Source organism: Peromyscus californicus, unplaced genomic scaffold, assembly GCF_007827085.1.
Source record: "Peromyscus californicus insignis strain IS unplaced genomic scaffold, ASM782708v3 Scaffold_13__1_contigs__length_99412109, whole genome shotgun sequence".
NCBI classification, from domain to species: domain Eukaryota; kingdom Metazoa; phylum Chordata; class Mammalia; order Rodentia; family Cricetidae; genus Peromyscus; species Peromyscus californicus.
In genome coordinates this window covers 64,074,899-64,084,869 of record NW_026294424.1, presented here as the reverse complement: position 1 = coordinate 64,084,869, position 9,971 = coordinate 64,074,899, and positions in this window count along the sequence as shown.

The following is a 9,971-nucleotide window of genomic DNA, read 5'->3' as shown; positions in this document are numbered from 1 at the left end:
TGCATATGGAGACGGCAAGGCACGCCACACGTGAAATGCCCCACATTTCAGTGAAGATGTGGAAAAAGTGCACAAATATTTATTATAATATTTGACTAAACTAGAAGTTCTTGTGATGACAGAAAATGGCATTGTTTTGCACTCTGGCATAAATATAACTGCCCAAGTCTTTAAATGACAAAATTTAAAAAGAACATTTAGCATCCATTACATTCCTTTCTTCTTTTATAGTTTTGTTCATTCTTTTGAAATTTCACACATGTATACAATTAAATATGATAATAAAACCTCTGTTTTCCCCAAATCCCTGTGTATCCCCTCATACTTCTACTTCAAATTCATTTTTTGATAAACTACCAAGTCCAATGTACACAGATTTGTGGCAACCCACTGGACCCATCAATGGTTGCACCTTCAAACAAAAAGGATTCTCTCTTTCCCAGAACCTATCAGCTGTCAACACCTGGAGATCACCACTCCTTTATATGTGGGAATTTGGGTCATCTTGATCTTCTGGAGGTCTTATAAATGTAACCATAGGAGGAGTGATCTCTGCCCAGCAGCAGCCTGCTTTCAGGAAAATTTCCTTCCAAATTACCTCCACTCCCTAGGGATTTGCCTCTTGATTTGTACCAAGATCTCCCTAGATTTTCCCCAGGAGCCCTCTTAGTCCTTCTTCCTAGCCCATCTCCATTTTTTTTTTCTGGTATTCACCAAGCTGCAGAAAATCTTCTCAAGGAACTCCACAGCCGCTACACTTGCATAGGATCCAGAAAGGGCAGCAACAATCAAAGAATGGAATGTCACCCAACAAAGAGAAGAGCACATGTTGACATAGATGAACACCTCAAACTCCTCATATTCTGGATGCTTAGATCCCAGTGCAAACCCACAGCATAAACAGCTGAGACAATAGCTTCTTCCAGAAGCCAGTAATTGTATTGCAGTAGGCCCTGCAAAACATAATATGGCTGGAGTACAGACTTGGACTTCAAGACACTAATTATGAATATGTTCAAGAATGTTAAATGATACTTAAATAGATACACTAATGAAGTCCATGAAAATATAGTTGAATAAAATAAGGAAAATAATTCAAGACATGAAAGTGGAATTTAACCAAGATCAGGATGACAAATAAATCCTCTGAAACTACAATAAAGGTGGAAATAAGAAATTAAGATATCAAACAAAATATTCAGAGTTAAACCTCACCAACAGATTACAAGAAACAGAAGATGAAATCTTGGGTGTTAGAGACAAGGTAGAAAAACGAATATCTCAGTCAAGGAAAATGTTAAATCTAAAAATGACATAGGCACAAAAATCCAGAGAATCTTGGACACTGCAAAAAGATCAAACATACAAATAATAAGAATAGAGGAAGGAGATTAAACCCAGGTTAAAAACTCAAATCGTATTTTTAACAAAACTATAGAAGAAAAGTTCCCCAGTCTAAAGAATGAGGCCTAGCTAGGTATATCAAGATACAGTAAGTATAAAAACACCAAACAGACTGGACCAGAAAGAAAATTCCTCACAATACCTAAGATATACTAGTACATAGTGGCACAAATTTTATGGGACTGAACAATCACTTTTCTAAAAATTGAATTAAAGCCTGTTTTGGAAGATGGAACCCTTATCTGACACTGACAGCGTGGTCAAGAACCTGAAACTAGGCAAATTGTAATCCTTGGGGGAAAACTGACTGCTATCATTTTTCTAAAGGAAAATAGAAATAAAATTACTCCTGATCATGTATTTGTTAGTACCTCACTTAACACTAATTAGTGAAGCTTCCACTTGCACTGGTTGCTAATTAGAACAAAGACTGACAACTGGTCACTATACAGAGAGGTTGCTACTACATAGAACATTTTTATCACACACCCCACCCCAAAGTTAAGGAATCTATGCAGAAGAGGAGGTAAAAAGACAGGAAGAGTCATAAGTCATGAATAACTCCATGGAAAAGCATCTAGAAGACACAATAAGAGTGATATCCATATGAACTCACAAAGACTATGGCAGCATGCACAAGGTCTGTGCACAGGTTCCAATCAGACAAACCAGTACTGTGTAGCAGAAGCAGGCATGACATCCTACCACTAAGAAAGAAGCAACTTGTGACTGATACTAGTTCAGGAAGTGAAAATATTGTTTTTTTCCAGTGGAGGGAGTGGAACTCAGGATATAAACCACATTTCAGGGCAGGTCCCATTCCCAGGAATAGTTGGTCATCACAAAATGAACTTCATGCATTCTTGTTTCCATTTTTGGTGTTGTTCTTGGTTTCTTTGTTTTTTGGTTTTTTTTTGTTTGTTTGCTTGTTTTTAGGTGTGTTTGCTTGGTTGGATTTGACATAATTGTGATTTTGGTTTGTTTTAATTGTTTTGTTTTGTTTTTGAGAGACAGAAAGAGCATGCGGTTGGATGGATAAGAGGATGAGAAAGATTCGGGAGGAGCTGGGGGAGAAGAAAGGATATGACCAACATATATTGTATGAAAATGTTATAAAATAATAACTTAAAAAGGAAGAACAATTGTAATCTAACTGCACAACAGCAAGAAAAGGCAGCTTCAAGACCAGGACCTACTGCCCACTAGCAACAAGGTGTCTTGTGTGTTGGGAGAAGGCAAAGTTATAAACATTGGAAAGGAGAAAAATCAAAGGCAATGATTCATGTTAAAGAAATGTTGATATTTGAGGTATGTTGATGATTAATGTGATGATTATAAATTTGCAATTGTCTATAAGGCAAGTGGTAAAGATTTAGAATAAGTTTATGTATTTTGTAGTCCTATTAACCATGTCATACTTAAAATTGTGGATACGGCCCTTGGAAGGGACAGGAATTTACTATATTTTGGGCATAATCACTAGGAAAACACCTTGTAGGGCCCATAAAAATCAAATGTCTAGTAAAACATCTGTTTTCCTTCCTGAGTAAATGCAGATAGTCACATAATAACAGAAAGCAGTCTCTTCAGCTATAATTATTCTTTGCTGATTAATTTCCTGTAGGTATGATGCCAGTGTGGTGAAATATCCTCTGGGATGCCAGGATTTTTCTAAAAAAAAAAAAATTAAAACCTTTGCTTGATTAAAGTGACTATGGCTGAGCATAAGTGTTGTTCACTCTGAGTCTGCTCTCTTGGTATAGGAATTAGCAATTTTTGACTAGAATCTCTGACACATAAAACATGAGAGATTTCTCAAAAACTAATTATTTCTTTGCAGAAAATACCATGGTAGACTAAATTAAGTATCTATCAGAGATGATTTACAATGTTAGAATTCTATGAGAGTATGTATTTGAGTAAAATATGTGGAAGAAACTTACTTAACATAGTTCAGACTGAAAGCCTGAGCAATTTCAAATAGTAAAAAAAAATTTATAACAAGTTGTAATAAATTTTCAATATTTTAAACAGAAGTCATTCATTCCTAGTGCATAATGAGCTGAAGTATAGAGGTCTGATACTAAAGTGTTTAATAGTAAATAATGGTTAAGTGGTTTTACAACACAGAAAACCAAATCATTTTAGTATTAACATTACAGTTTAGAACTGGATACTAGTTTTGTTTGTTTGTTTGTTTGTTTGTTTTTTAAAGTAAATACTGGGTAAATACAACTGTGTTATAATGTTTTGTTGACTAGAAATGATGTGAAAGTCTTCTGGGATATTCAAACAAATGATTACTCACTCCTTAGAGGACTAAAGACAGACCAAATTATGATCCCACCAAAGCCCAATTAGGTGAATCAATGAGTTTATTGATCTTACAGAACTATGGTAAATTACAGTAGTGTGGGTGACCCTGAACCAGTCACACTACCAGAAGTACTACCTGCCCCAGCATGGATGGCAATTTTTCTGTTTTTGCGTTGAGAAAAATCACTTTGGTTATCCCATAGTCTGTATGCTCCCTCACCTCTGGAGGTCACAAAACCACACGAAACTTGTAGAAGTAAATTTACATGGAAGGAAGGTGTAAAGAGTGTCATCACATGAAAGTCAGATGACACTCCCTAAACCATCTTTATATGAGAGAAAGACAGCAGACTTGGATTTGGTTCTTAGACGTGTCTTGCAATTAGTCACAGCTACTCTGGTTAAGATGGTAATGAACTAGAATATCTACTGATGCCAAAAAATAGATATAATTTGAAATGAAAACATAGATTTAAATTAGGATTTATTACTTTCTTCCTAGTGACAGTTAAATATTATAGGTATAAAATATTTCAAGTTTACCCAAGAGCACTGGAAGACTCTAGGCACTTGTTTTATGAAAAATATGATGAAAGAAATTGGAACTGATGTTTTCTACTATAGTCAGAGACTCCTCAAAAGGCTGCATTTTTTATTGAGAGTACTACATATCTGGTGGTTGCCTCTTCCAACAAAATGGAAACATAATCTGACAGACTTAAGTATGAGCTATAATGCTTTTTAAAAAATTCTAGGTATTAACATGCAAAAAAGTGAAATGATGAATGTTACTATGGAATTATGAAAGATTCATATCCCAGCTCTGGAGCATTTACTTATATTTCCTGTAATACATAGGACATGTTCATACAAAGTGCACAATATTAAAATGTTTATTTTAGGAGTTCCCAGACAACTGCTCAAAAAAATAAGATTGAAGTCTGTGATTTAATTCCCAAACCATTCCCTGAGAAATTCTCAAGTGTGCATTTACCTAAGGACAGCTTGCAGGCTCTCATGCACCTTGAGTCATCTTCTTTCTCATTTATGTGATTTTAATTATTTATATGCAATGAAATAAATAGACATTTATCTATGATATAGCCATCAATTGCATAGGTACATGAAAGAGATTTTCTATAGATAGTCCCAGAAGACCCCAAGAAATTCAGAGATAGGGCTAGGCCCAGCGTCCTTTCAGTTTAAATTTGTTTCCTTGAAAATTATAACCATTTAAAGAATTCAGAGAAATCCTGTCTTGAAAACAAACAAACACCCCCCCAAAAAATCATATAACAAAAAATGCTGTCAGTTTGTGTACTCAGAAATGATTTAAACAGCAATGCATTTATGCTAACTATAAATTTAATCTTTATGATGAATACGCATTGTAGCAGAAAAAGACATAATTTCCAGTCCATTGATGATTTATGAAAAAAATGCAGCCTCAAGATTATTAAGTGGAATTTGTAATATTATAACATTTAGTTTAATGCCCAGCTTTTATAAATGCCTTATACCTAATTCAAGAGAAACTGTACTGGTTATGTCTTTTAGTATTTAATAATTGATAAGAAAAACAGCATCATTCATGTTAATAAAAACGGCTGTAATTAAAGACATGGCAGTAATTGTAAGAGCATGGTGCTCTTTTATGTGTGAGTAAAATAAAAGACTTGAAAAGTGACACCAGAAATGAAACAGATGCATTATGTGAGTTTGTCTAAGTGGACTTTATTGTCTGACAACTTTAAGTCATATATTTTCACTTTACTGAGTCCTATTTTAATATCTTAGTATGGAGCAGGCTGTACTGACCAGACAGAAATAGTTTTCTTCACCAAGTCAGTGTTTGTTTGTTTTTACATTTCTTCCAGTAATACTCTGTGATATGAAATTAACAATTTTTAGCTTTATCTGAGACCTTCTGCATGAATGAGCAGTGGGTTGTCAAATATTCACGAAAAATGAAACATCAGTACAAAGAGGAGATATATGTTATAGTGGAATGTAGCTCTTTGTGTTAGAGACATTTGTCAGCTGTTATACAGTTAGATGAACTATGAGGAAATTCTGAAGAGCATCATGCAACCAACATATTTACAAGATTCTATGATATGTCATCTAAAATAACCCACATTATCAAGACAGAGATATTGCTGTGGGATATTATAAAACACTGAATACTGTGTTGGCAATGACTGATTCTATTAATTTTTGTGGCTATATATATGTATGTATATATATAATTTTATATATGCATTTATTTATCTTATGGGAGGGTAACATTCTGCCATAAACTAGGTCTTCAATAATCTTTAAGATGACACCAACTTATTTTGTTAAATTTTTGGAGGTAAAGTGTTTAAAAAGTTTTGCTGAGTTGAAACTAAGGTGATAACAGAGATGCTTCTTTTTTTTTTTTTTCCGAGACAGGGTTTCTCTGTGTAGCTTTGCACCTTTCCTGGAACTCACTTGGTAGCCCAGGCTGGCCTCGAACTCACAGAGATCCTCCTGTTTCTGCCTCCCGAGTGCTGGGATTAAAGGTGTGCGCCACCACTGCCTGGCTGAGATGCTTCTTTTTGTTGTCTGCAGTGAACGATGCCCTAGTTGCAGAATCTAGACTTCCACATTTCCTGTCTTGCGCTCCCTCTCCCGTGTGTGTGCGTGCACGCGTGTGTGTGCATGTGTGCGTGTGTGTCGTGTGTGTGTGTGCATGTGCACACATGTGTGTATGTGTATGCCCCTTACTCCCTCCTTTCTTTGTTTCTCTTATCTCTTTCCCTTTTTCTTCCCTCTCCCACATGATCTCTCCTTGCAAAAAGTTCCTTGTAACATTATGTATCTCCAAATAAGGACTACTCAAAAACCTTGATGACATACATATTTTGCCATAAGAAAAAATTTACTGTTTGCTCTCTAAGTTCTTGAACTCAAAGCAAATAAAAATATAGATATTTTGAAGAAATTATACATCCTATTACAGTTTATAAATGGACAAGTCACTTAAGATTTTTTTTTTTTAATCGTGTTCTGGAGAGAAGGCTCAGCTGTTAAGAGTACTTGTTGCTTTTTGGAAATGAGGACTAGGTTTGGATCCCAGCACCCACATCATGGCTCAAAATCATGCCTAATTCCAGATCCAGGAGAAGTGAAGTCCTATTCTGACTCCTGTGGCCACCATGCATGCACATGTTATACATATTTATATGCGGGCAAAATATTTGTATACATAGGAAAATACAAATAGATATATAAGAACTTATTAACTATTTTTATAATCTTAATTATCACATAAAGGAAATAAAGCATTAATAGGCTGGCGGTTGGTGAATGCCATTAATCACAGCACTGAGGAGGCAGAGAGAGCAGATCTCTGAGTTTGAGGCAACCCTTTTTTTATTTTAATTTTTTTTATTCATTTTATATTCCAACCACAGTTCTCCACTCCTCCCAATTCCCCATCCCCACCCCAGCCCCCACTCACTCCCCAGAAAGGATAAAATCTCCCACAGGGAGTCAGGAAAGCCTGGAACATCAAGTTGAGGTAGGATCATGCCTCTCCCTCTTGCATCGAGGCTGAGCAAGACATCTCTGCACAGGGAATGAGTGCCAAAGAGCCAGTTCATGCACTAGGGATAAATAAATCCTGGTCCCACTGCCAGAGGCCCCACAAACTGCCCAAGTCATGCAACTGTCAACCACATGCAGAAGGCTAGTTCAGTCCTGTGCAGGTTCCCCAGCTCTCAGTGTAGGGTCAATGAGCTCCAACTTGCTTGGGTCAGCTGTCTCTATGGGTTTCTCCATCATGATCTTGACCTCCCTTGCTCAGGTAGTCCCTCCTCCTTTTCTTCCACTGGGCTCCTGGAGCTTGGCCCATGTGGTTGATATATTGTGTACCTCAATAAACTTATCTAGGGGTCAGAGAACAGAACAGCCACTATATTAAACATAGAAGTCAGGTAGTGGTAACACACACCTTCAATCCCAGCATTCTGGAGGCAGAGATTCATCCAGATCTCTGTGAGTTCAAGGCCACACTGGAAACAACCAGGCATGGTGACACACACCTTTAATCCCAGCACTTGAGATCTCATGTCTTGCTTGGGATAGACACAAGTCTTTAATCCCAGGAAGTGATGGCAGGAAGCAGAAAGGTATATAACGTATGGGGACCAGGAACTAGAGGCTTTTAACCTTTTAGGTTTATAGCAGCAGTTCAGCTGATATCCATTTGGATGAGGATACATAGGATTCCAATTTGAGGAAACAGGATCAGCGGAGAAGTTGGCAAGGTGAGGTTAGCTGTGGATTGTTCTGCTCTGATCTTTCAAAATTTACTCCAGTAGCTGGCACTGAGTTTTGTTTTTTTTTTAAATAAGACCATTTAGAAATTCATGTTACAGACCCAGTGCTTGGCTGTGGATCTCTGCATCTGCTCCATCAGTTACTGAATGGAGGACCTGTAATGATAATTAGGGTAGTTACCAATCTGATTATAGGAGAAGGACAGTTCAGGCACCCTCTCCACTATTGCTAAAAGTCTTAGCTGGGGTCATCCTTGCAGATTCCTGGGATTTTCCCTAGCACCGGGTTTCTCCCTAGCTGCATAATGACCCCTCTATCAAGATATCTTTTGTTGCTCTCCCTGTCCTTTCCTCCCCGAAGTCACTCATCCCATTCCCTCATGTTCTTATTCCTCAATCTCCTCTCCTCTATCCCTTCCTCTCCTACCCATAGTTTACCCAAGAAATCTCATCTATTTCCTGTAGATGTAACCAACCGTCTTATTAAATAAGAAACACAGAGCCGATTCAGAGAAGAAAGTCAAGAGGTCAGAGCTAAGAGCCTTACCCGTCCTGCTTTAGCCAAGAGAGCTCTCCGAAAAGGGGCCTGCTTCCTGTGTGTATGTCTTTAAACAGTCTTTCTGTTCTCCCTCTCATTGGTTGTAAACCCAAACATGTGACTGCCTTGTCACTGCCTGTATGTACAGCCCTCCAGGTCCTCTATAGTATTGAGATTAAAGGCGTGTGTCTCCAATGTTGGCTGTATCCTTGAACACACAGAGATCTACCTAGCTCTGTCTACCAAGTGCTGGGATTAAAAGCATGTGCCACCACCACCAGGCTCTTGCTCTGGCTCTAATAGCTCTGACCCCCAGGCAACTTTATTTATTAACAAACAATTAAAATCACATTTCAGTACAAGTAAAATACCACCACAATTTCCCCTTCCTAGGGTGATCATGCACCTCTCTTAGCATCTTCCTTGTTACCTAGCTTCTCTGGGGCTGTGTATTATAGCTTGCTTATCCTTTGCTTTTCATCTAATATCCACTCATGGGTGAGTACATAACATGTTTGTCTTCCTGGGTTTGGGTTACCTCACTCAGGATGATTTTTTTTTCTAGTTCCATCCATTAGAGGCAATCCTTTTCTATGTAGTGAGCTTCATGAAAACCAGTCTACATGGTCTGGCCCTGTCTCAAATAAAATGACCTTCCAAAGGAAAACAAAACATTAATGACACCAATCTTCTGTATAAAATGTTTATATACTATCCACGTACTTATATATCTATTAATCAATGCCTGTCATGGATGTACAGTGCACTTGTATTTATTATTATATTCTATATTATTGATCATGCAACATTATGAATGTGTGTGTACAGTGTGGGCAAAAATGACACCTGTATTCTAATTTGACCTATGGCCTCTGTTCATATTCACTTTCTTTTTTACATGTTTAGCATAACTTGCATTTTGATGTTACATAATAGTAGATATGTCTTCCCTTTTTTTTGGAGACATTTGAGAGACAAGAAGAGGCTAATGCTCACTATGAAGCTTTAGCTTCATGGCTTTTAGCTCTCAATCTTCTTGCTTTTGTCCCCAAATGCTGACAATATAGGAATGGATGAAAATAACTGACAATTGAATATTTCTTAAAATCTCTTAAAATTTAGTACAAATACGGTAATGATAGACTGCAGAAGCTGAAATGTTTGAACTAAGTATTCTTAACGATTGCTGTCATATTAAGCTCATGGCTTATTGATGCTTCTGTATATTTTAATTATTCATTGACTTCTTTGCCAAGTTACAATCTATCTCTGCTGTTCCTCATGAACTTAATTTTTATGTTTCTGGATAACCTTAAGAATTATAGTGATTCATTTGAGAGTATTGTCTATGTTCTTTTAATTTACGTAAATGCTATTTTGTCAAGATTTCCATTATCTTGCTTACA